This window comes from Sander vitreus, chromosome 18 (genome assembly GCF_031162955.1).
Source record: "Sander vitreus isolate 19-12246 chromosome 18, sanVit1, whole genome shotgun sequence".
Lineage (NCBI taxonomy): Eukaryota > Metazoa > Chordata > Actinopteri > Perciformes > Percidae > Sander > Sander vitreus.
The window spans coordinates 29,680,242-29,705,798 of NC_135872.1; the positions used below are offsets into that span (position 1 = coordinate 29,680,242).

The 25,557-nt window shown below is 42.5% G+C and overlaps 1 protein-coding gene across 3 annotated transcripts in view; it reads left to right on the forward strand.

Moving 5' to 3' along the window:
- Positions 1–25,557, forward strand: part of bach2b (BACH transcriptional regulator 2b) — an 89,683-nt gene that overhangs the window by 25,222 nt on the left and 38,904 nt on the right. Inside the window, exon 1 of one of the 3 annotated variants that reach the window (XM_078274218.1) lies at positions 20,420–20,508. The exons of the other annotated variants lie outside the window; for them this stretch is intronic. The gene's annotated coding sequence lies outside the window, so the exon portion shown is untranslated. Of the gene's footprint in view, positions 1–20,419; positions 20,509–25,557 lie in introns of those variants that run through there. 3 annotated transcript variants of the gene reach the window in all.

Below are 25,557 nucleotides of genomic sequence, written 5' to 3' on the forward strand. Positions count from 1 at the left end.
AAGATACATTTCATTGACTCATACAGACTGTAGCAGTGCAGAACTCAATTTCAACTTTGATCAGAGAAATGAAATGATTTGTACTGCAGAGCTAAAGAACCACACATCGGTTTTTCCTGACGTGGCAAAAACACGAGTAAGATGAAGACTTCATATAGAGCAGATCTGCTGAGACTCCGATTTCACTAAAAGTGCTGCTGGTTCAGAATGCTCTTTGTATTGTCGAGTTGTGCATGTGTGTGTGTATGTGTCATTAACTCAGCCCGCCCTACTGAACAGACCATTCTAAATATGATTGGTTCCCCCCTCTTTCACAGTGATATTACCTTTCTGCCATTCGCAGATATTTCCCTCTGGTATTTTGTCGGCAGTATAGTTTCTCAAACCTGAAACGCTCAGCAATCTTGTAGCCTATTACCTGGGATCATTCAAAGCCATTGACTGTTACCACTTTTCCTTTTTAGATAAAAAAGCAGTGCCAATTTCTGTGCCATGGCCTGATATGACACATTTTTATTGAGCAGGAAAACAAGCTTCCTAAAGACCTGCTAACCCATCTGGCAGGTGATTAACAAAAGCCGAGGCAGATGGTGCCACGTCCAGATTCTGCATTACTTCAGGGGTGCATTAATCTGCAGATACAACAGACAGCCATGTTTGCCTGTGAGAATTTTTAGTGTGTGTTGTTATATGAATGGTGGTGTGATAGTCAGTCTTTTCCAGCAGTGTGTGAGGTTTCTGGTGGAGCTGGCTCATTTACCGCGGCAAGCCGATTGACTGGGACCCTCAGGATGTTTTTGTTAGGGGACGAGGGGGGAGGGCGGGCCTCTTCATCTGCAGCAAACACGCTAAAAGTGAATGGGCCACGCAGCAGCCGCCCTCCTTTCACTGCTGGCAGCGGGGTCTGGAAATGTTGACAGCCCCAGAAACCCCAGGAATCCCCCCGAGAAGAGGCTGGGTGGGAGGGTGAGGTGGAGCCTTGGAATGCACTCGGAGCAGTCAGTCACTTATTTACTAGCTGAACTGAGTGAACCCTGCCTTAGTCAGCCACTTCCACTGTGGCCAGTCTGTCCCACCCCTCCCTCCCACTCCTCTCTGTTTTGTTCTTTAACCTACCCTAATGCTCCTCGTTTGCTCTCCCCTCCCCTCCCATCCTCTGACAGACACTCCGCTTCTTGGCTTCTCATTGGCTGGAGTCTTCATCTTCGCCCATGCACCCGAGCGACCTAATCCAACCCCCACCTGACCCCCGCCGCAAATGTTGAGGTCATAAGCTCATGATGAGTAATATAACAAATGTCAGTGGGACTGTGCAACCCTGTCTCTGGCCAGTGTGTTAAGTACTAGGAGCCATCACTATCAGGCCCTGCATTTACACAAACTCAGAAATGAAATGGAACCTAGTGTCTTGTTATTTTTAACTAGGGGTGCCATCAGACTGTATACAATAGGAAAAACAAGTCCTCCACAAGAGACAGAATCCCTCGCGTTCGCTTTGGTCGTTAATTCATTATCAAATCACTTAGGATCCGTCCACTTATTGCTGTTCTCCAAGCAGTTCCACCACTGCCTCGCGCCTATAGGTGCCAAATAATGTGTGAGCGCCGTGTCTCCTTCCATAATCACCCTGTCATGTTTGAATAAAGCCATTAACGAACATTTATGGCAATATACAGATTCCATGTCTGAGCATGTTGATAGAGACAGAATTGGTGAGAGAAGCATCATGTGAGGAGATGATTGATGGTAATGATAATGGTGATAATCATTAATAGCTGTCTCAGTGTTTATCTCTGACCGCTGATTTGAAGACGCTGTGGTCTTGTCAGTGATAGTCTGCATACTAGCACTGGGAAATGAGCACACAAAAAGGAAAAGCATAGTTAGATGGGTGTTTTGGCCTTTGTCAGCTCTGTGTGTGTGTGTGTGTGTGTGTGTGTGTGTGTGTGTGTGTGTGTGTGTGTGTGTGTGTGTGTGTGTGTGTGTGTGTGTGTGCGTGTGTGGATATTGAATGAACACTAAGGAACAAGCTGTTCCAGTGGGGATGTGTTCACGTTCTCACCTTCCTCTGGCTGCGGGACTGATCCGTGTCACCAGCTGACACACTAGAGCAGCAGCTTCTGTACCCTTACATGTGCTCCATGATTCCCTAAATCCAGCAAGGAGATGAAATGTATTTGTCCGTTAGTTAGCAGGATATCTCAGATTTCTGACAGAAATAAGTGGTTGATTTTGGGTGTTAAACTGGATCCAAATGCAAATTAAAGAATGTTCTTAACATTAGGAGAAAGTGCCATTTTAAACATAGTATTGTTGTTATTCTGTAGAGTTATCAGTTGTTAGGTTTTGAGTTGAAAACTATAGTTTGGTCATTGAAACTGAGAAAAGCAGGAAATCCTCACAACTAAATGTTTGGTAGTTTTCTCATAAATGACAAGTCAACTGACTCAAATAATTCACTGATTATTTCAGCACTAGCTACATTTTTAATAGTTTTCTAATAATTTAGGAGATCCAGTCTGAGCCATTAGGATTTACCGGGAAATGAATATCTTTCACACAGGTCTGCTTTAGTCGTGAATATGCAGTGGATCATTCTGAGACAAATACTGAGAAACATTTAGACAGATTATTAGTCAACCCTACAGCACAAACTTCATATTTGAGTATGGTTTTGGTTTGTTGCACCTCAGAGATCACCTGTCACTCAAACAGTGTGATCCCTTCTTCTCTCCCTATCCACTCATGCTGGCTTACCATGCTGGCATACCCTGCTCTTCGTCTTCAGTGAAAAGTTACTTTTGTTAACTATTGCCTGTGGTCATGTTAAAAATGCTTATTTTTGTGTCGGCTGAATATCTTTCCAAGTACTTTTCACATATTTCCCTGTAAAGACGTTTAAGCTTGGCCTGTGTTTTTGCCCGTGGGTAAGGAGCAGCTAGAAAAGACAGACGTTTTCCCAACACTTCCTCCAAGATATTCCACAAAGCCTTCTTTCCAAATCAACCAGGGAGCGAGTGCGCCTTTTGTTTTTTGTACTTTTTGTTTTGACTCTCCACATCCCAGCAGAAAGTAGGTCACAGGCTGACCGAGGTCAAGTATGAGGCAGCAGTTTGCTGGCCGGCCCCAGTCGAGGCAGATTGTGTCTCCAGGAAGCTCGCTGCAGAGGAGACGTTAAACACACAAGTTCCTGTTTGACATCTGTTTCTAGCAAGCCCCACAGGCCTGCCTTTCCCTGCCACTCATACTCGTTCACCTGCTCTATCAGCCAGGTTTGTCGGTTTAACTGCTCTGTGACCCCATCCTCCCCTCCCTTACTAGAAACCAAAGAAATTTTGATGACGTGCCTATTGTTGACTCTGTGCCCAGAATAACGAAATCTTGAGAGATACAATCAGGAAAGACAGGCCCTTACGCAGGCAGCTACCCTGCTAGACAGCAGAACCTGAGGGCTGTGAATAATTAACCAGGTGTATATTTGAGGAGACAAGGCAACACTGTGTGCTGGGAGTACATCTGCTTGATGTGAATTATCACATTCTGCCATTGCAGCTCGTATGGAGGCATGATCTGAAAGAGAGAACTAATTCTCCAAGTAAGCTGCCAACGTGACAGCTACACTGGCACACTTTGGGCTGCTCAAAGATGGCTCTAATTTGTTTTTCCATCATCAATAAACCAGTTATGAACCTCAGCCGGGCTTCCCTCTGCACACGTATGAAGACGGACACACGAGGGGGTATTTTTAGTTCTGGGAGATACTGTGACCCGCCAGGCATCAGAAGACAAATGATCCTCCTACTACACCTTGCTTCATGGGAAACCTTAGATAGCGGTGGGCAGCGTTGATGTCAGAGGCAGGGCTGAATGAGTGACAGAGTCAGGCAGAGGGCCAGCCGAGCCAGGGCTGTGTTCCACCTGAGAGTATCAGCAACACACAGTACAGCTTCATCTCACACTGCAAACACAACAACACTTCCATGCAATTATGAAGTCCAAACATCTCAATTTATAGTATTAAAACAAGCCACAAAGTGCTCGGTTTCCAATACAAATCAGCTCCTTTCAAGAACTTTCTGCAATTGAGTAAAAGTAGCAATAACACATAACTCCTGCATTCAAACGTTTATTAAAGTAAACCTACATTAGCATTAGCTTCACAGGCAGAATAGTACTGTTATTATATACAGTAGGATTATTATTGATCATGCATTAGCATGTAAGAAGCATTTTACTGTTTACTGTAGCTGGTCAAGATAACATTTTGGGCAGTTGCATGTACTGTATAACATTGCACCATATTTTATTTGCTCTTTTTAGGATTTTAAAATCTTAGTTTGCAAAGTAAGCGGCGGAAACTATGACTCATAGTCTCAATCAACTAATTGTGGAGGATACATATAAAGTAGCAACAATGGTAAATAGTATTGCAAGTACCTCAGAATTAACCTGAAGCATAGTACTTGAGTAAGTATAATTAGTTACTTTTAACTGGAATAAAGTGCACTGAAAACCAAGCTATGGAATACTAATGTGGAACTAAATTACCTTTTTACAATTGATATTTCTTACAGTGTATGGCTTATTGTGCTGTGTTTATTTGACTACAAAACAGAACAGGCACTTTATGTAATAATAATAATAATGTATACTTTATTAATCCCTCAAGGGGAAATTACAATGTTTTCACTCTGTTGTTATTATTATACACACAGGCCTGAATTACACACACATGCTCAGTACCTCTACATGCACTAATGGAGAGATGTCAGAGTGAGGGGGCTGCCCATGGAAAGGCCCCCCTACCAGCAACTGTAGAACTGTGCTTCATATTCTAAGCCAATGTGCTGCTATGACATGCTCGATATCTATGAATCTATGAAATCCTCTTTCACAGTATGTGTCTTTTTATATTGCAATACCATATCAGGATATAATACTTTTTATTTTCTGGACACTCAATTGAGAAACAATTACAGAACATTTAACTACATTGAAGTGATGTGCGCTTTATGCAATACACTAATTGCCTGACAAGTTATTATATTGTAAAATCACATTGGTACAACACTTTCAATAAGTTAATACTGCCGTAAAGCAGGAGTGCAAGCAGATATAGTAAAGGATGGTTTAAATACTTTGGATAGCTTGTTTTCTTGTACTACAAAGTGTCTGATCAGCTGACCTCTTGGACTTCTTGCCCTATCAGTGAATAAGACGAAAGTTGTAATAAATATCAATGATCCTTTAAGACTAAAGTGGAAAAAAATATGTTTTTTACTAAATGTCATACAGTTACTCATCATGCTTTAGATCAAATGGTGTTGAGCCCACTTCCCTCTGCACTCAGGGATGTCATACAGTCTGATCTGATGAATGTCAAACCCCTGTACATTTTCCTGTGTGGAAACAATGAGGGTTGTGGGTCCTGCCTACATTTCCACAGATTTGTTTGAAGCTTTACAGTGGGTGATTTACATTTTCCACTTAGTGTAAAGCTGGTGACAGCTGAAGGTTCTCTGTGAGTAATTTGTTCTCTGCTAGCATGATGATACAGAATCTTCAAAGTGGTTCTGCACAGAGTTACATCTCTGTAACAACTCATCGTCACATCTGACACAAGTTGAGTCAATGCAGATGCTGTTATATAGTAACATATTTATATTCTTGAGCGGCTTACTCTGCTTTCAGTAAACAAATCACGAGTGAAACCTGATGCTTTGTGACCAAACTGCGTCTTCTTAATGATTGTTTTGCTGCAAAACCAATTTAGCCACGAGGGTTGAAAAGCTTCTCCTCATTCTGTGTGATTGTGCATTTCAGGACATTCGAATCTCAGCAGTATTGACTCGGCTCTGATCGATAAACCGTGAACGGAGGGTGCAGGGCATTCACGGAGGAGGCTGGAACTAAGAATGGGCTCGGTTTCTCTCTCCCAGTATGTGGGAGTCAGTCCGTTGAGATGGGGAAAGACAGAGGAGTAAAAAGAGCTGTGTTTGTTGTTGCTCCCCTGCGCTCCAGGCTGAGATCAGACTAATCAATTTCAGGGATAATGTGGAGATGAGTAGTATGACATCAATATTAGGCGCAGAGGCCCTGCAACACCATTGTGCTGCCCTCCAGCTCGCCCTGTGCTGAGTAAACAGTGGCTCCCCGGGGAGAAAGGAACTCATTGATGGTCCCCCCCCCCGCCTCTGTGCATTGTTGGGCCTCCCATACACGGCCACCTCATCTAAGTGCTGGTCGACAGGACCAGGAGACCTGGTCGATCAGCAGTTAAATACGACCACGTCTTAGTGGTTTGTGGCGCTGACGGACTGCCCCCTCCATTCCACTCTGGCGCGCAGCGTTTTTATTGGATTGTAAAATAAATCACTGTTGGGGCGGTTTATGTGGGTGATTGAGTGGTCTTCCATGTGGATGGGGTTTCACTGACGCCTGAGGATTTTACTACAGCTTTCATTTTCCCACTGAGGAAGTGTGCACGAGTCTGGTTACAGAATGGAATATGCACACTTTTGATGAAAGAAAAAAGTGACACCTGTGCTTAGAAACCGAATCAACTTATTAACTAGAAAAAGCCTGATACTCTTTTTTTTCTATAATTCATAACTACCTTATTGCAAATCACCACCCTGGATATGAGCCTCTGACTTTACCATTAGCATCACCATGACGTTGACACTTTTTATTTTAAGTGACATGTCATGACAAATACCTGATGGACTGCCATGACATTTGGTTGAGATGTCTTTGGTGATCACCTGCAGCTCAGGGTTAACACATCATGGATTGGCACAGAATCTGTATTCCAATGTGTCTAGTGCCACCATGAGGTTAACATGTTTGGTTTTGAGTGAAATATCCCAACAGCTGCTGATGGATTGTCATGAAATCTTCTTTTACAGACACATGTACCCTTCAAGACTAATGTAGCGACCTTTCCATCATGAGTTCAACATTTCCGTTCATTCAGTACTTTAGTTTATGACTAAATACCTGCAAAACTGATGACGTGTTTACTGCTAATTAGGCAATTTGAGGAGATCTGTCTCTTGGAATAGCTGCCATGAAATCTCTGACTCCATCTGCAGATGATGCAAAGGCCCTCTGTTACTTTTCCATCTTACTATTTTTCTCTGCTCAGTCATTGATGGGTGGCTCTGCTTCAAACAGGAGCTGCCCAGTAGTTTGATGAATGGCTGCAGTTCCCCTGTGGTTCATGCAGCAGCAGAATAGGTAGAAGGTAGGAATCCTCCTCCTCCTCTCTACAAGGACTCAGACAGTAGGCGTGAGTGAGCGATGCCAGTGCCTGTCTAGTGCTGCTCATCTCTTCAGATGAACGCCTGAGCTGGTGCAGCTTAGTTTGCTGATCTGCTGATGAAGCCTCTTGTGTCTCTGTAAGAATTTCAGTTTTGCGCTGATGTGCACATTTTCTGCATTATATTGAGTCCTGTCATCTGACACTTTGTTTGTTAGGACAGCGATGATGTGGGGTAATGCGTAGCGTGTCACCTTCTAGTGGGCAAGTGTTTGACAGTAAACGGAATACCTGTCACTTTGAATTAGGCATCCAGGGTTATGGGTACAGTTATTTGCATGCTAATTCTGTTTTGTATATTTAGCATCATGATTTTCATCAAAATAATTCATCTTTTTGTTTAGTGCAGCAACAATAAATTGAGTAGTCAATCGACCAGTGATTGATCATTAATTGGAAAAATACTGAATGGATCAATCTACTGCAGCACTAGTTTCATTCACCTCACACGTTGTACTTTAAAGGAAATAAACATCAGTAGATATACACAAATATAGTTTGACAAAATCATACTAACCCAAGGTCAGTTACTAACTTTTAACCACATCAGCTGCTCTCCCTCAGTGAAAAGCAGAGCACACTCAATCATCTGAAGAAGTCTGTAAGATGCAGTTGAAAGCTCCGGCAAAAGCTAGTAAGTGCACCTCGGGTTTCAAACTGCTTTGTACACATTTATTAATATTATCAAGGTAAGTTCAAAAATGAACTTTTAAATTTAACTATACAATAAAATTATCTGCAAATGTATAAATCTTCTGTAAAAATAATGCAATTCAATTATAATCTGTGTCTGCTTGAAGCAAATTAGACTTGTATGTATACGATGTAACCAAATTAAAAGTAGTTTTGCTATTACATTAATCACCTGTGTAGTAACAATGTTCTAACCTGCAGCCACACCTCGGATAAAGAAACATGGAGGACCACAGCACGCTCCAAACAAAGCCCTGTGATTGGTTGTCAGTTTACCTGTGTATAGAGAGGATAGATTGATTTGGTGCTCGAGAGCAAGCACTCACAACTGCAGTATTGCTTTGTTCATTTTGAGATCCATCCTAATTGTTATAATATGATTTGTGTTGCGTGGCCAGTTTGGCGCAGCATCCCTTCACATGCTGCAGTGCACAGCTTCCGTCCAGTGCAGGAAGGAGTGTGCCTTTATGTAGCGACGATGAAAGTAGAGTTGTGTTACAATTCAGAAGTTAAAGTTTGCTTCTTTGAAACCATATCCACCATCTTTCTCTAGCTCTAACCAAGTGTTTTACAGGTTTCTCAGAGATAGATCTGATCTGAAGGCAGAAATAAAGCTCAATGCATGGAGCCAAAGAATATAGTCTAAATATTGTCCTGCAGTTCAGTTGAAATTATTGGCTCATAAATCCAGTTGGTGCTGAACAATACGCTTTCTCATGTGTAAGGTGGAGTGTGAGAGGGACAGAGCGACTTGAGTCAAAGCTTGAATTGATATCTGCCTTTCATCCCCCCTCACGGGGAGCTGCACTCCTCTCAATGGAGCAGGGATACCCGACGTAATTGGTGGAGCTTTGATGTGACGCTGCTCCACTAAGCCTCTCAATTCAGCACTTAGCACTTAACAATGCACGTCTCTTTCATCTGCACAGCCAATTAATTTGTGGCGTGGAGCAGAATTTCAAAGGGCGGCTGTAGAGTGGGCCCTATATATATTTTTCCGATTTTTGTGCGGAGAATGGCGTTGGGTTACCATACACAATGCATGTGTTTTGTATTTGAATTAGAGTGCGTTGTCGTCAGAGGTGATCACACACACACACACACACAGTTCACCTCAGGAAACCTCTGTTTTCTAACTGCAGTAAATTCTGCACCATCAGTGTTTATCTAGAGTAGTTTGTTTTGAGGACAGACACCAGACAGCAAGTTCAGTCTCGTCACTGGACTTATTTATTGTGTCAAGAGACAAACAGTCCCTGAGAGCCATTCATGCAGCACTCAGATGTACTATTAGGCTTGTGGAACATTTCTGACTCATTCCTGGCTTCCTCCTTCATATTATGACTCAGAGGCACAGTGAAAAAAAAGTTTCAGACTTCAGAGCATTCTTCTGTGTGTCTGTGTGTCTGTCTGTCTGTGTGTGTGTGTGTGTGTGTGTGTGTGTGTGTGTGTGTGTGTGTGTGTGTGTGTGTGTGTGTGTGTGTGTGCGTGCGTGCGTGCGTATGAGTGAGAGATGCAAGAGGGCAGTACTGTACTCATAAAATTATGTAATAAGATTAGAAATGTGAGTCACCCCTGGAATCATTTCTGAAACTAGGTGATCCCATTACTGTGGCTAAGCTCCAGATGCAGCGATGGTGGCTCTGCTAAATACTCTCAGGAAGGAACTTGTTTTGGTGGAACATTTGCACCCCGCAAAAGAAAACACCACATACATTATTAAATGAAGTCAACACAGTAAGGTGAGCTATTTAAAAGAGCTGATACATGGTTAAACCTCATTATCTCTTACCAGTGTATCTCTGTGTGTACTTTGTCCACAGCAATCCCACCAATCAGTCCCAAAACCTCCCAGTTAGAGAGGAGATGACCTAAACATATTCTTAGTAAATCTTTCCAATCATTCCCTGAAAGAACCAAGCAGGTCTGCCTTGTTACACCGTCCACATCTTCTTCTAAACTTGACATGTTCAGCGTGCAGCTCGCTAGCTACAAGGTTGTTGTTTCCGGAAGAGAACGGAGAGAGGAAGGGGAGGGACAGCCAGTGCATCAGGTTTTATACTGGAATTGTGCTTCTGTTGATCCAGACTACTTTGGGTCTAACTGATCTTATTGCATCTTCCATTTTACCAAGATGTTTTATCCATTCATGAGTCCTGAAACTCTTATTTTTTTAAATAAAAGAAAAGACAGGATTTGTCAGTTTGGTGAGCTAATTTTCCAACATAAAGAAAGAAAGGCTCTCCTGTTATTAACAGAACAGGAAAAGCACAGGTGGACCTGCTAGCATTAATGATGGATCCATTCCAGTAAGCCATGCCATTGAGGACATCTGCATGAAGTGCAAAACAAACCTCTCTACAACTCAAACACGTCAGTTAACACCATAAATGGTATAAGTCACCTTTAACTTGATTACTTGATAACATGGAGATTTTACAGTTATTGATATTGATGTATAATAAATGAAACCGTGCAAACAGGTCCGACGGGCCTCTTTATCTTTGCTCATACTGAGTAATCCTCACGTCGCTGCTACATGTGTGTGGCCTTGCATAGCTCTGCCTCGGTGGGAATGGGGAAGTGAAATAGAGTCTGAATGCCCCCACCACCTCCACCTCCAGTTTGTGTGTGTGTGTCTGTGGAAGAATGGGAGGGGATGCATGTCCTACGCCAACCCCGGTGCTTTGTGAGCTGTTTACGAGTCTCATCTGTAGCCCAGCACCTCCACCACCCTCCACCCCCGTCACTCCCGCCTCCCATTAAGGCGTTAAGAAACAAGATTACGACAGTCACACAGGATGTGAAGAGTTCAGATTCAGTCAGCTTCTCGCATAAACCATCAAATGATATCTTGTCGGCCATGTGACAAGTCGCAGTCACTTTAACAAGCAAAGAAGGCAAGAGCTCACAATGTATCTTTTGGAAAAACTAATTTTGAGGCAAAACAGCAGCCGTCAGTTTAGTTGACGTCAGCTCTGTCCTCAAATCACCTTCAGTCAGCAGAGGGATGATGAATGGACCATGACTCACTCCGGGCTGTTGTCCTGACAGGTGAAGTCTGGGCTGGGGCTTTTACGAGTTCTGCGAGCTGCAGAGGTGAGAAAAGTTCACCAAATGAGGCAAGTGAGGACCAGAGGCACTGCTGAGCCACGCTAGTAAACTGTGCTCATGCTGAAGCTTGTGTGCAGGCGCTGAGATCCCTGAGACACTGCCCCAAAACACAACTAAGAACTGTAGAGTTGTCCCACTGGAAGTACTACTTCATAATCAATGCATAATCACTCAGAACAAGGACTAATGAAGCACAGCTTTTAAGACCTTTCCCTCAGACAGTCCACCTTGCCCTGAATTGAATTCAGTTCCACCTAAACCAGTTAGCCAACATGCCGCCAAGAGCCAAATGTGGAAATGGTTTGCTCACCATGCTGAGGAAACAGAGTCTCACCCCCAAATATGCAACTATGCACCTATACAAGACAGTCCGAGTCAACTGTGGTCAACCATGATTGATGACTTTTTCTGTTTGTCTTAGTAAGCAGCACTACTCAGATTGTAGATCTTAAAGATTTTAGATGAATTCTTATAAGGTTTCTTATACCTGATGGACCCGATGGATCAGTGGTCCTGATCAATGCTTCTGCATGATGAGATGTAGAAAAATGACACTGTACTAGATGACATTCACACTGTACAGAGTGGCTGAGGCAGGCGTGTGTGTCACAGTTATTGAGCTCATGTTGCCTGTAAGTCAATGGCTGGCTTTACATTAGATCTTATTGAGCAGCGAGCTGGACCGGGCAGGGAAGTGGGACATGTGTAGGACTTCACCATGGACGGAGGGCAGAGAGAGTGGCTAGGGTTGAGTACCTACTTCTGACATGTGGAACAGCACTCCTGGGAAATAAATCACCTACCGTCACATCATCCAGAAGTGCTCTTCTCTCATGTTCCCTTTTCTTCTCTGGTACACCACATGTCCGCTGCTTTATCTGCCAGGTTTTAGCCCTTATTGTTAAAGTTGCTGTAATCTCTGAATGTACTGGTCCATTTTGGACGAGATCTTCACTATTGCTTCCCTGTGAAGTTATTCCAGCTTGCTTGCCTGGATGTGCAGCACACTTGAATCTGACGTAGCGATGTACCTGTGCTTCCAGACCTCAGCAACTGCCTTTGAAAGAAGTCCTAACAAAAACCATACGTCATAAATTATCCTTTAATATCAGATATGTACCTTAATAATACTTTATTTTGTGATCAAGTAAAATACCTAATAAAGCACCTGTAAATATGTTCTTACGTAAAGACAGAAAAGAAGACTTTGATGCTGAGTGATGCTTTAAAGTTATTAAAGCACAAGAGGTTGAGGCCAAGCCCAGCCTCTCCATGTTAGTGTCTGCAGGATTCCAGACAATTAAAAGAGCTTGTTCCTGATTAAAGCTTGAGGGGGAAGTTCATGCAGTCTGTGTGTGGTCATGTTTGTCCCAAACCCATCTCAGTAGATTAGCTGCACAGTTACTGCTTAGCCGGGCAGAATGTCCAGGATCTGTGTGAAACACGTCCAGCAATCCTGAAACAAGTTCATCAGAAGCTCTCCATGAAGAAGCTGTTGTTAACGCTGGGGGCTGAACTCTCCCTCCTATAGCTTGAATTTATCATACATAATCATCATCATGGTTGCTGTCCCAGAAATGCTCTCATGTTCCATAATAAGGCTGAGATGTATATATTTTTTTTTCATAACCTCAACTGCATGATGCAGAGATTTGTTTTTTGCGTAATGGAAATTTAAAGGGCAAGAATAATGACAGATTAGACATAAACCTAGCATACTCTTTGACATGAAGCTTTTTTATGTTTATTCTGTCATCTGGCCAGTTTGGGCCGTTATGAATCCACTGATCCAAGGATTAGGCAGCTAAAAATAGTGTCTTACGACAGTCTTACACATAAACAAACAGCCCTGTCTGCCAGCCTTTCAGCGAGTAATTCGCGGTGTGCAGAGAGGTTGACATCGGTCAGGAAACAGCAGCAGGATAAAGAAGGGCCATTTAGCCCTGTTTAGAGCTTAAGAGTGAAACTCTCACAGGCCGCGTCCACTGTGTGGCAGCTGCACAGCCACAGACAAGCTAAAATGCTTAGGGCACTCGAGCAGAGATGTGCATCAATCATGCCTTCCAAGAACTGTGTGCCACTAGAAAAGACAACATCCTCCCGCAGACCATCGTCCAACCTTTGACTTCAGCCAACGCTGCCGCTCATCCGCAAATAGCAGCAGCTTGTGTCTGCGTTTTCTCCCCCAGAGGTTTCCACAGGCTGATCTGAGAGGAAGGCTGGCCTCCTCCGTCACTCATATTTGCTCTGCACTTGGCTTCAGGCTGAGTGAGAGCGGCAGGGGAGAGTGACCTTTGAGACACAGGCTATTTCTGCTACCTGTTCAATGACAATTCAAAAGTAGTATAAAACTACAGTCATGCAACAGTTCTTATTTGTAGCACAGAGAGAGTGATGTGTTTCTGGCAGTAGCAGCTGGAGCACCAAATTAGGGCTTCAATTAATGATTATTTTAGTTATCAATTAATTGGATTATTTGTTCATTGACTGTATAAAGCCTGAAGAATATAAAATAGGAAGAAGAAATTTAGCACATTGACCATACATATAGCTTCAACAGAGTCAAGCTGTAAGTGCCAGTGGTTTGCCACAGGTTTCTTGACACTTCTCTAGTTCTTATGCCAATTTGGAGATATTGTAGCGGTTGGAAATTGTCATTATCTCTGACTCAGCTGTTCCCACTCGGCTGCTCATAATGACAGTCTGAACATTATGACATGAACGTGGTTCTGTAGGCTCGTCACTAAGAGCAACTCTTTTTACATGACACAGTCATTTGATCCAATATTTATATGACAAATGTTTACTTCACTGCAGCAAGCATAACACCTCTCTGACTGTGATGGAAAGTTGCATGGTTCCAAATCTGAACTAGTTACACTAAAAGAACATTTACATATGACTTACGTTAATTCCTCTATGATTCACTCGGGAATAAAACAGAGCATCAAAATTTCCCTCAGTCACTCTCTGCATGTTTGCTCTGAAAGGGAAACTTGCATGCAGAAAAGGACTTACAGCAGATGAACACTAAATGGCTTCTGGCATATCAAGGTGCTTTGCTTTTAATATCGGTTTGTCTGTATAAGAAGGTGATAGACGTTTAGCATCTGATTCATCAGTCAGCCTTGCTGCCCTCAGCCATAATGACACTAACACATGGCACTCACAAGCTGCAGTCACTAAAAAGACTGCACTTGATGATGAATTGGATATTTAACAAAGAGTCTGTTATGTTGAGTGTTTCAGTTTAAGTCATTGCTCCTTTTTGTAGTGTGAGAAAAACCCAATCACATCAGAAGAGGATCAATATGTGAGAACAAACAGTCCAGCTCTGGCTGGCTGTGTGTTGCTTATAGATATGGTGTTTTCAACTGATTATTGGATTAGTCATTTCCAGCTGTGATGGAAAAATCAATTACACATCACTCAGAAAAATGTCATCCCCCCCATACATACCAGTGTGTTTGCTGAGCTGTGAGTTCAGGTTCCTGCCCTCCAGAACCACCGGCCTGCTGCTGCCCTCTGTGCTCTTTCTCCTTGAACGTGTTACAATTCAGTGTTTTAATCAAGAAGAAATCAATAATCCCAGAGAATAATATTGATCTTCTGAGTATTGACTAACTGGGCCAAGACTGAAACAGAGTTATTGGAGCAGTGGCTTTTCACTTGGATGTGTTGGTGTGTGTATGTGTGTGTGTGTGTGTGTGTGTGTGTGTGTGTGTGTGTGTGTGTGTGTGTGTGTGATGTGTGTGTGTGTGTGTGTGTGTGTGTATATGTGTGTGTGTGTGTGTGTGTGTGTGTGTCAGGGTTGTTGTGAACGTGCACAGCACACATTAATAGTCAGATTGCTACACTGTTTACCAGATTGCTCTAATGGCTGCATGACACAGCTGGCCCCCACCCATGTGTGAACAAGTCACAGCTCTGCTTTTTTTTTTCTGCCAGCCTATGACACAAGAAAGGTTGATGTCGCAGGTTGTGGAATTAAGCTTTAAAGAAATTTGAAGGATTCTTTTTATCTTGATTTTGAAATGTATTTGATGGGGTCATCAATGTTTTTACAGTTGGAACCAGACATTTGAAGTGTTCAGTGGTGATGCAGTTCCTCCTCCCTGTGAATATTTCCACTGTGAATGCTTGAGCGTGCGAAGGTGTCCAACAAATAAGTACTGCTTTCTCTTCTCAGGTTGAGTCATCAATACTGCTGCCCAAAAGCCACTAAACCGCACTCTGTGTCACATGTGCGCACACTTGAAACCATAACCTTTCATTCTGTGCCCTGTCACTTGATTTTAAGCAGTCGGGGCTTGTGTTGGCGTACTTTGACACCTCTGACTGATATATGAAGCATGATGCTCTACTCTGATGCGTTATAGTAGATCATGTGATTGGCCAGGACTCCCTTGTAAAAGAGATTCAGATTTTCCATAGGAATTTTCCTGCTAAAATAAATAATACCAAATATATTATGAATTATGTCTGTTAGGAGAGTGTTTCCTCTATAAGTAAGTAAGTAAGTAATTTCTTTGATATAGCACCTTTCACAGACAGAGTCACAAAGTGCTTCACACAAAAGACATTTGATTAAAATACAATAGAATCCAAAACAGAAAATAAACAAGCAACAACAAATGCAATTCCAATGAGGATTAAAAGAATAAAACCCAAAATTACATACATTAGACAAAAGCCAGTTGAAACAAGTATGTTTTCAGTTGCTTTCTAAAAGCGTCAACCGAGACTGCAGAACGTAAGTTAACAGGAAGAGCGTTCCACAAGGTCGGAGCTACCACTTAAACGAGTGCATGGGACCACCAGTAGTCCCTGGTTAGAAGACCTGAGTGACCTGTTAGTGGTGTACGGATGGAGCAGGTCAGAGATATAAACAGGCGCCTGTCCATACAAAGCTTTATATGTAAGAACTAGAACCTTAAATTGGATCCTGAACTTTATTGGAAGCCAATGTAACATGGATAACACAGGAGTGATGTGTGACATTCTGTTGGACCTGGTCAACAGCCTAGCAGCAGAATTCTGCACTAGTTGCAGACAGTCCTGGGATGACTTGCGAAGACAAGTGAAAATGGAGTTGCAGTACTCAAGCCGTGATGAAACAAAACCATGAATGATTATCTCAAGTTCACCTTGCAAAACCACGGTCCTAAGTTTAGCAATGTTTCTCAGTTAAAAGAAACATGTACGGGTCAGTGACCTGATATGTTGGTCAAGAAACATTCTGATCAAATATAACACCAAGGTTTCTAAGATTGGACTGTACCACTGAAGAAAGGGACCCCAAAAGATTAACAACTTTGGAGGCTGTAGTATCCGGAGCAACAATAAGGACTTCGGTCTTATCTTCATTAAGCTGCAAGAAATTGTTTGCCAACCAATCCTTAATGGAGGACAAACAATTGAGCAGTGCTGACACTTTGTTTGTTTCCTCCGGCTTAAAAGAGACATACAGCTGGATGTCATCAGCGTAGAAATGATAACGTATATCTCCAAATTGCCTAATAATGTGGCCTAGGGGAAGCATATACAATGTAAATAAAATTGGACCTAACACAGAGCCCTGCGGCACCCCACAGGAAAGAGCCGCGTTTTCAGAGGAATAGGGGCCCAGTGACACTGAATAGGTTCTATCTGAAAGATAGGAGGTGAACCAGTCTAGGGCACTCCCAGAGATCCCAACCCAGTGCTTAAGTCTGTCAAGCAAAATGGTGTAATCCACAGTATCGAATGCTGCGCTAAGGTCCAACAGTACCAAAACAGAACATTTACCCGCATCAGAAGACATCATTAGATCATTGGATACTCTAAGAAGAGCGGTTTCTGTAGAGTGTTTCTGATGGAAGCCCGATTGAAATGTATCTAGTATGTTGTGAGTGGCTAAAACAGCAGAGAGCTGATTAGCTACAACTTTTTCTAAAATCTTCGAAATAAAAGGCATCTTGGAGATTGGCCTATAGTTTGCGGATCTGGAATTGAGGGATCCAGATTTGTTTTCTTTAAAAGTGGCTGAACCACTGCATGTTTAAAATACAATGGGACACAGCCGGTTTGCAGAGAGCAGTTGATTATAGAAAGTAAACAAGTACGTACAGACCCGAGGACATTTTTAAGAAGGGAAGTAGGAATAACATCTACTGGGCTCGAGGAAGGCTTCATACTGTTCACCAAGTCAGTGAGTTCTAGCAGAGAAATAGGAGCGAAACAGTTCAAAGTTAATGGCCGAGTGAACTGAAAAGAACATACCGTAGCAGTGGAGATGATGCTATTCTTGACATCTCTGATCTTATTTTCAAAGAACAAGAGAAAGTCACTGCAGTCATTATTCGAAAAGACTGGCACTTCAGGAGGAGAGGGATTTACAAGATTGTTAACGGTGTCAAAAAGGATTTTGGGATTACGCTTGCTAGAAGCAATAAGGTTAGTAAAGTATGATGTCCTCGCCTCCTTAACCATGTTATTGTATTCAAATAATAGTTCGTTGTGATGGATCCGGTGCACCTGGAGCTTCGTGGTTTTCCACTCTCGTTCAGCCGTTCAGCGAGTGGAGTCATTTAACCATGGGGATGAATTAACAAAAGGGACAAGTCACACTTTACTTGGAGCTACATTATCCAAAAGTGATGAACAATACGTGTTGAATGAGTGAACCAGACCATTAATGTCAGTATTATTCATAAGCATGTGTTTGAATGACCTGAATTTGTGACTTATTTTTGTGATCTTATTTTGTGCCTCTCAGTCATGTGAGGCCGACAGAACCTGTGTAGGTACCTGCGTTCAAATCAGTGAAATCAGCTGACTTATGATTGCTCTGAAAGAACTATGAAACCTGCAAACCCTTGCACACGAGTCAGGCGGCGGTGCTTCACCAAATGCTGTGAAATGAGCACAGTGGTTACAGCAACCACAGAGAGAGACAAGCACCGCAGATCCTGAGGTGTAACATATCACAATACACTGGCACCAATATCACTCTGTGGGCCAGATGTACTAACGCCAACTTCAGGCGTATTTGTTTCGCAACGTGCATGTAAAAGCATGGTGAGGTATGTACAAACAGGTACAGACCTGAGCTGACCAGGGACAGCATGGCGCTGGGTCAGTCTAACTGGGTCTGCTAGAGTCCTGTTGTACTGCTTCAGCTCTCCGGTCTGTGTGTCATTATGAAAAATGCCTGAATAGATCCAAATAGACACAACTGTGACCACATGGTGTGTCATAATCTTCACAGGAGAAAACGTGTATTCTCTTTTAACCTCTTTATGTATTATTTTTTTTGCCACAGCTGCTCTTTAATTGTTGACACAACCGGTGTTTGTGTTCGGCTCAAATCGAGTCTCTTTCAGATCGGCTCTCATATTGGTTTTCAGAGTCCAGCTCAGGTGCTGTGTGTTCCTCATTCATTGAGTGCCACACATTCCTCAAATCAGACTTCTAAATGATCAAGTTTTATAGTCAGAAGAAGAAATGCTGGTGTCATTGTTAACATCCAGTATGAATGACAACTGTATGCACAGTCACCCTTTTTGACCCTTTTTGTGAAGGAAGAAAACAAGAGCTGCAAGGTGCATTGTTAAGCAAACTTGTTGGTGAATGGCTGAAAGACAGGAACTCCTCACATGGCCTTCTGCTCTCCTGTGTGGCCTTTCACTGCAGCCACAACTGCAGACAAACATGTGACAACAGCATACACAAATAAACGAGGAACAGTTGGAATTTGCAGACATGTTGGACGTCTCTTTGTGATCGTCAACGGTGTATTACAATCGGTTCCATCAGTAGATGTTGTCTGTCATCTTCCTCACAGCCTGACTTCACAGCCCTTTGATCTCAGCTGGATACCATTGCTCCACTTTTGCACATGTATGCATGTTGCTACAACAACTAGAGCTCTTGCATGTGCGACATCTAAAGTTTGAAGAATACATGCAAGAGCTCTAGTAATAATGTAAAAAAGTAATGTGTGAAAAAGTGCTTTTCTTTACCTTATCAACGGTGTTATATCCTCCAGCCCCCTCACATACACACATGATCACACACGCTCTTGGCTTTGCACACACACACACACACACACACACACACACGCGTACAGACATTGTTTTTGAAGGTATACGTGGGCGATGCCTCTGTGTCAACTCTTTCCTGTGGGGAGACTTTCCGCTTGCCTTTTTTCCATGAGTGCTCAGAGTGTGAGCTTTTTGACAAAATTGACAGTTGAATTTCAACTGCATGCACACGCTGAATTTATTGTTTGAAATAAAAGGCTCCCACCTCAGCCCTGCCCCCCACTCTTCACTGCATCTATTTCCTACTGGCCCCATTAATAATGCAGCACATAATCCAGTCTTGGGCAAACTCATGCTAGCAGCCCTTTGGCCTGCCAATCACTGGCCTAATTAGCACAAGATCTGCTCTTTCTCTGGCTGCTGAAAACACACCACATATCCTGATCCCTGAAAGGCCACTTTCCCTGCTCGGCGGTGATGGTTTCGGGGTGATTCGCTTCCATGGTGAGGTGGTTCTCTGTATTTGCAGATTGAGGTGTCTGTTTCCTTGTTGATTCAGCCAATCACACAGGAAGAGGTTCAGACAGACAGAGTATTGTGTGAGCAGGTTTACCTTGTCATTGTCGGTGTGAATATAGAGCACGAGGAAGAAAATGCAATAAGCATCTGCTATTCCTTCTAGATTCTGTCAAAGTCTATATTTGTCCTTTGTGGTGACTCTTGCACATTGTGCAGTAACATTTGGCTGCTGTGGTATTTACATTTAGGGCCGAAGCGGTGTCAAATAAAAACCAAATGGCTCTGAGTCATGTTGAGTCACACCGAAATGTTGGGCAGACGTTCAAAACTGAAAATCACATTCACAAATATCAAAGACATTTGTTGTCACACAAAGAGGAGCTTGAGTTCTAATATCAGCTGAAGACCAACACAGAGCTGAGACACATTTCAAACAGCGAGCCCAGTCTATAGATAACCCCAGTGTTTCTATGACATGTGCAGCGTGTTACCATATAAGACAGCAATATGACTCACCTCGCTCACTAACCTACTATGTGGGAAGTCATGATTCATGCGAGCTGCATTTAAGCAGGCAGGGCCCAAAAATACTCTGGCATGCCCTCACACAAACACATACACAACTATCACACACACACACACACACACACACACACACACACACACACACACACACACATACACACACACATACCTCACTTGCTCAGTCATACTCACCACCCACAGGCACTGATAGGCTCAATGCTGATGGTAACATACAGTGAGAGACATTAGAAAGTTGTCAGAGCAAAGACTGGAATAACAAGATGACTGGATCTCTGCTGAAGCCTTTCTGAGGTAATCCCAACGTACGCTTGCAGTTGACCATTTCAAGGCTTCATTCTTTTTCTTTTTTCTATGACTTTGAATAGTTAAAAGATTATTCTTGAGATTTAAAAGTCAAGACTGGTTCTATGCAACAGGTAGCTTTAGTGAAACGGATTTCATTGCATTTCAGCGATGCAATTATTGATAGCATACTATAGTATGTAAACTAATGTGAACCGTAGCTCTGGGTGGTGTTCTTTGCTGTTTGTCTTGATTCTGTTCTTCGAAGTGAGCAGATATTTCACGAGCGATTAGTCAGCAATCTAATAATATTCATCTATTAATAGCTTCTTAAGTGGTGTTGTTGTTGTTGTGATACAGATGCAAGACACCACAATGTCTTACAAACGTTTCCTCAAACACCTGGCTAAGATGCTAACCATGTTTTTCCACATTCTGCACTTTAGTGGTCTTTTTGTCAATCACAGGGATGGAAACAGCCGAGAGTTTTTTACTCAGGCTTTCACCACGTACTCCTGTTTGGTTTATAAGTCAAAGGCATAAGCCTCAATGCATTTTTAATGCAGATGCTGGCTGCTCTGATAACAAGTTTCTTAGGATGTAATCCAGCTGCATTTGATTGTTTTATGTAGCTTGTGCTCCTCACTAATGGTTTCTTTGAAAAGGTAAATCTTGCCGGTGGTTTGAGTATTGATTCACGTGGTGGAGGTCACTGCCTGGACCTTTCCATCGCTAAGAGATGAAGTAGCTCAGGTGTTAATTAGGCCGATTGCAGATAACTGCAGGTTTGTGCATTCTGGGCCACGCAGACGGACACTTGCTTGCTCTCACAGCCGGTCCCATTCATCAGTGTCAGCAGGAGCCCCGCAGGACGGCCACAGCTCGGCAGCACCCTAACCTGGGTTACAGTAGACCTGGGTATTGCTAAGGACATCACATGAAGGGACTCAGAAGGTCCCTCCTGGGGTCAGCCATTTCAATCAGATCCAGGACAACAATTCCAGAGTCCATTTGAATCTTGTGCATATACTCAGTCCCCTGATGGAAGCACACAGAGACAGTTTTGATTTTTATCTGGAGCGAAAATCACTTGATCCATTTATAGATGGACTTGAGCATAATAACTCCAGCCATAGCCTGAGATGACTGTGTCCTCTATGTTGAACTTTCTTGAACATTTTCATCTGTCACATCTTGCATACACAGAGTGTGATGGACCCTGTCTTTTACTTTTACACGATTTATTTTTTAGGATGTGTACGTATTTCATTTGGGCCTATGTTTTGGATTTAATTGTAAAGACAAAAATAATTCAAACACTCTCATTATGCTTCCACATTCCTCAGCATGTAGTCGGCAGTTCCTGGTGAGCATCAGCAGCGTGTCTCAGACGTGGCTTCCATGCATTTATTATCTCAGGATCAATATCAGCAACCCAGTGACCTTCTAAAGGGCTGTGTCCTCATCAGCAGTGTGGAGATGAGGACTCCTGCCATGGATGTTGGTGAACTTTCTGTGGTCGCAGTGGAAAGCCCCAAAAAAACAGCTTGGCTTCAATCTTTAGCGGAGGAAATTACTTCAGGGATTATTCATTATTAATTAATGCAGGGCATTTCTTATCTACATTCATATTCATCATGCTTACCTCAAGGTGTGAAGGAATTTGTTGAAGCTGAAGTTTGTTAGAACACGTGGAAAAATCTCACCCCACTGGCAGATTAGTTCTCTTTTTATATTTCAAGCCACTTCAGATTTTGAATTCATTCCTCAGTTACTTCCTAAGCAAGTTTGCTTGTTGTGATCTAGAGACACATCAGCCTTTCTTCCTCTAACTAAGAATGGCCTCTGCTCTAAAAATCATTTCTTTGTGATTTGACAGTGTTGGCTGAAGTGTTTCTGCTGAATTGATACTGTTGTCTAGGTGTATGATAGAGCCTCAACAGCATGCTGTTTGTCTGGGATACCAACAGTTGCAGATGAAAAACACAATGAGTAATTAAACAATTTCAGGAATGAACAAAAACAAACTGGTTTTTAATCTTGATGACAGTGCATATGTATTGGTATTCAATGGGTTTTGCAACAGTTTCATAAGCTACAGAGGTCAGAGAGTTGTGTAGACAACCACATAATCCTACTGAAGATTCAACATAACAGTAAGAAACATCATTTGTAAAGTGTAAACTTTGAATCAGAGTTATAGTCATCGGTGTATCAACGTGTGTGTGAATGGGTGAGAGGCAAATTGTAAAGCGCTTCGGTAAGGTCGAAAGGCGCTATATAAAAGAGTCCATTCACCATAGTTAACGTTTTTACACAACCAATTCTGGATGATTGAATTTATTAGAAGCATTTTAACATTTAGACCAGCATCTCAAACAGTGTGTGTGTGTGTGTGTGTGTGTGTGTGTGTGTGTGTGTGTGTGTGTGTGTGTGTGTGTGTGTGTGTGTTATTAGCAATATAGCCAGGGAGACATTTGATATACGTTAGGAGGTCCATCCTCAATAACATTCTCTATTACGGCCCAGATATACCCGTCCCAGTTTAACCAATCCCCGTGCCAGATATCCCTATTGATGCTCGTAATGAAGCATTAACACGTTTCTGATGATCTCTGCAGTTCGTCCTGCAGCCAAGCACCGCTCTGGGTGTGATTAGCACCACCTCTTGATACATTTTAAAGAAGACCACCTCTGGTGCATGAATGTACAGTGTACATGTTTCAAGATGTTGGTACCATCTTAAACATGAACTAGAATGTTTTAACTTTGTAAAGTGAAAATGTCATGAAGTTTAAATGTACAGTAGTGTTTAAAAACCCTTCATTTATTTTACAGCAAGTCAAGGTGTTCCCTCAGCCTGGAGACATTTATAACAGGAAGCCTGCGATTCAAACCAGTGGCATGAACTTTGAAAGAAAGACGGAGTTTTAAAAAAGATAGTTGCATTATGGGAAATGTAGTATTTTTTTGAGCTTGCACTATAAACTAGAAGCCAATCCACTATACTGAATAAATTTGGTAGTGCCAAATTTGATGCCACATATTTTATTTTATTTCATTCATTGCTGACGAGCAGGCCTACGCAGCTTTTTGCCTATCTATCTATCTAACTACCTATCTATCTATCTATCTATCTATCTATCTGTCTGTCTGTCTGTCTGTCTGTCTGTCTGTCTGGTTTCCGTGCTTCCACTGGCCACTGCATCTCTGCTGTACCATTTTGAATCAAATTGTATTGCAATATGGCAATATCTTGGAGTAAGTATTAAAAACTGTCAAACTGACTAATAGATATATGTACTATCACACACTGACCAACACTGCCACAAAAAACTTATGTGGGGGTATAGGGAAGCAGATAGTTTCATTCGAGGAAATGAAACCCCTCCAAAAATATCATCTGAATGTTACATTCAAAGACAGCACATTACAGAATGAACTTTGTGGCTGAAAATGCTTCTGCTTGCATTTGGCATAAAGCAGACCTGTAAGTGATTTTCATTTGAACTGTACGTGGTAATTTACACTCGGGGTTAAGGCTTCCATTTACCTCCCCATCATCATCAGCACCATCCATGTTGACATTCGCCGCCTTGTACTGCTCCAAGGGCATTCATTGCCATGGTCTAATTTGATAATTCCAATTAAAACCATGTTCATCCTGAGTGTAATTACAGTCACCTGGCAGGAGTCCTCCCCCCTAACTGTGCACAGTGACACAGTGTTCATGTTTTTGTCCCTCTGACTGGACTGGCTCATTGGATAATGTTATTAGACTGTAGCAGCAGCAGTTGGGACTAACCTTGTTTATTACAAGGAGCCACGGGGTGCTTTATGTTGTGTCATAATCCGGCCATGTAGATGTTCCATTTGACAAAATCAGCCAATAACTCAAGAGATGGTAAAATGATTGTCCCACAGTCAGCTGTGCTTCAGACCTCCTGTCTGTGATTCTGTTATTTGCAACAGCTCAACGCTTGCAGCTGGTATTTCTCAACGTGGGCCTCATTCTGCTCCATGCTGATTTATTGGGCCCTAATCTGTCAGGAAATAATGGAAAACATTACCAATATGTTAATATATCTGTTGCCTTTCCAGCAAAGATTCTGAAAATTCATTCTGATCACACAACAGCATTTCTTAGACTTAAGTGTTAGACATGGAGCAGGATAGTCCCTATTATTACAACGTGGGTCTTACTTTGGTCTTTATCATTGTTTCAATTGGTAATAATGACATTATATTCACCAAGTTCATCGCTGACATCTGGGAACACGTGTGCATCTGATGATCTCAGCACTGACTTTGATTAAGTATAGTATTATAGTACAATGTTGTCATGACTGACAGAAATGATGGCCAAAATTATAAAGATAAGACCCAAGTCGTCAATTTCCACTCAAGGTCCACTGATTGGCTCGTTCTGGAGCGTTTGCCTGCATCACAGTTGAACTTTAGATAGATAGGAGATCTATTCTGAGGCATGCACATGAACATGCACAGGAATGTAATACCTATTCACCTGTAGGAAGCCTTCCTACTGTATCTATCATCATTGGTCTTGATTCAAGGGGAAATAAACAACGTGAAAAGAACTTGCATTGCTCTTTGGCCCCATCATTGTGCTGTAGATGTCTCAGAGGAATGTGTTGTGATATAAGCTTCCTGAATGGTGTTTTTTCATGATAGGAGAAGTCATGAATCTGCCACTGGGGGCTCAGTTCAGCCCCTGAAGTCTGTCCGCCCTCGCTCCTTTATATATTTAAATTCCGTCATGCCCCGCCTCTTCCTTCCACACACCCTTTACATTATTCAGCTAAGGCCCGGAGAGAGAGAGAGCACACTATGACACACTGTCACACACTACCACCCCTCCTGCTTCAAGTCCCCAAACTAAGACAGCATCATATGAGCCAGTCGGGCCAACGCTGACTCAAACATCCTGCTGTGTGTCCAGTTCAACTCACTGATGTGTTTTTTCCCTCGGCTGTTTGTTGGTCCGGTCTTAGTTCTTTTCTAGGGGATTATCTGACCTACCCACTAGGGTATCTCAGC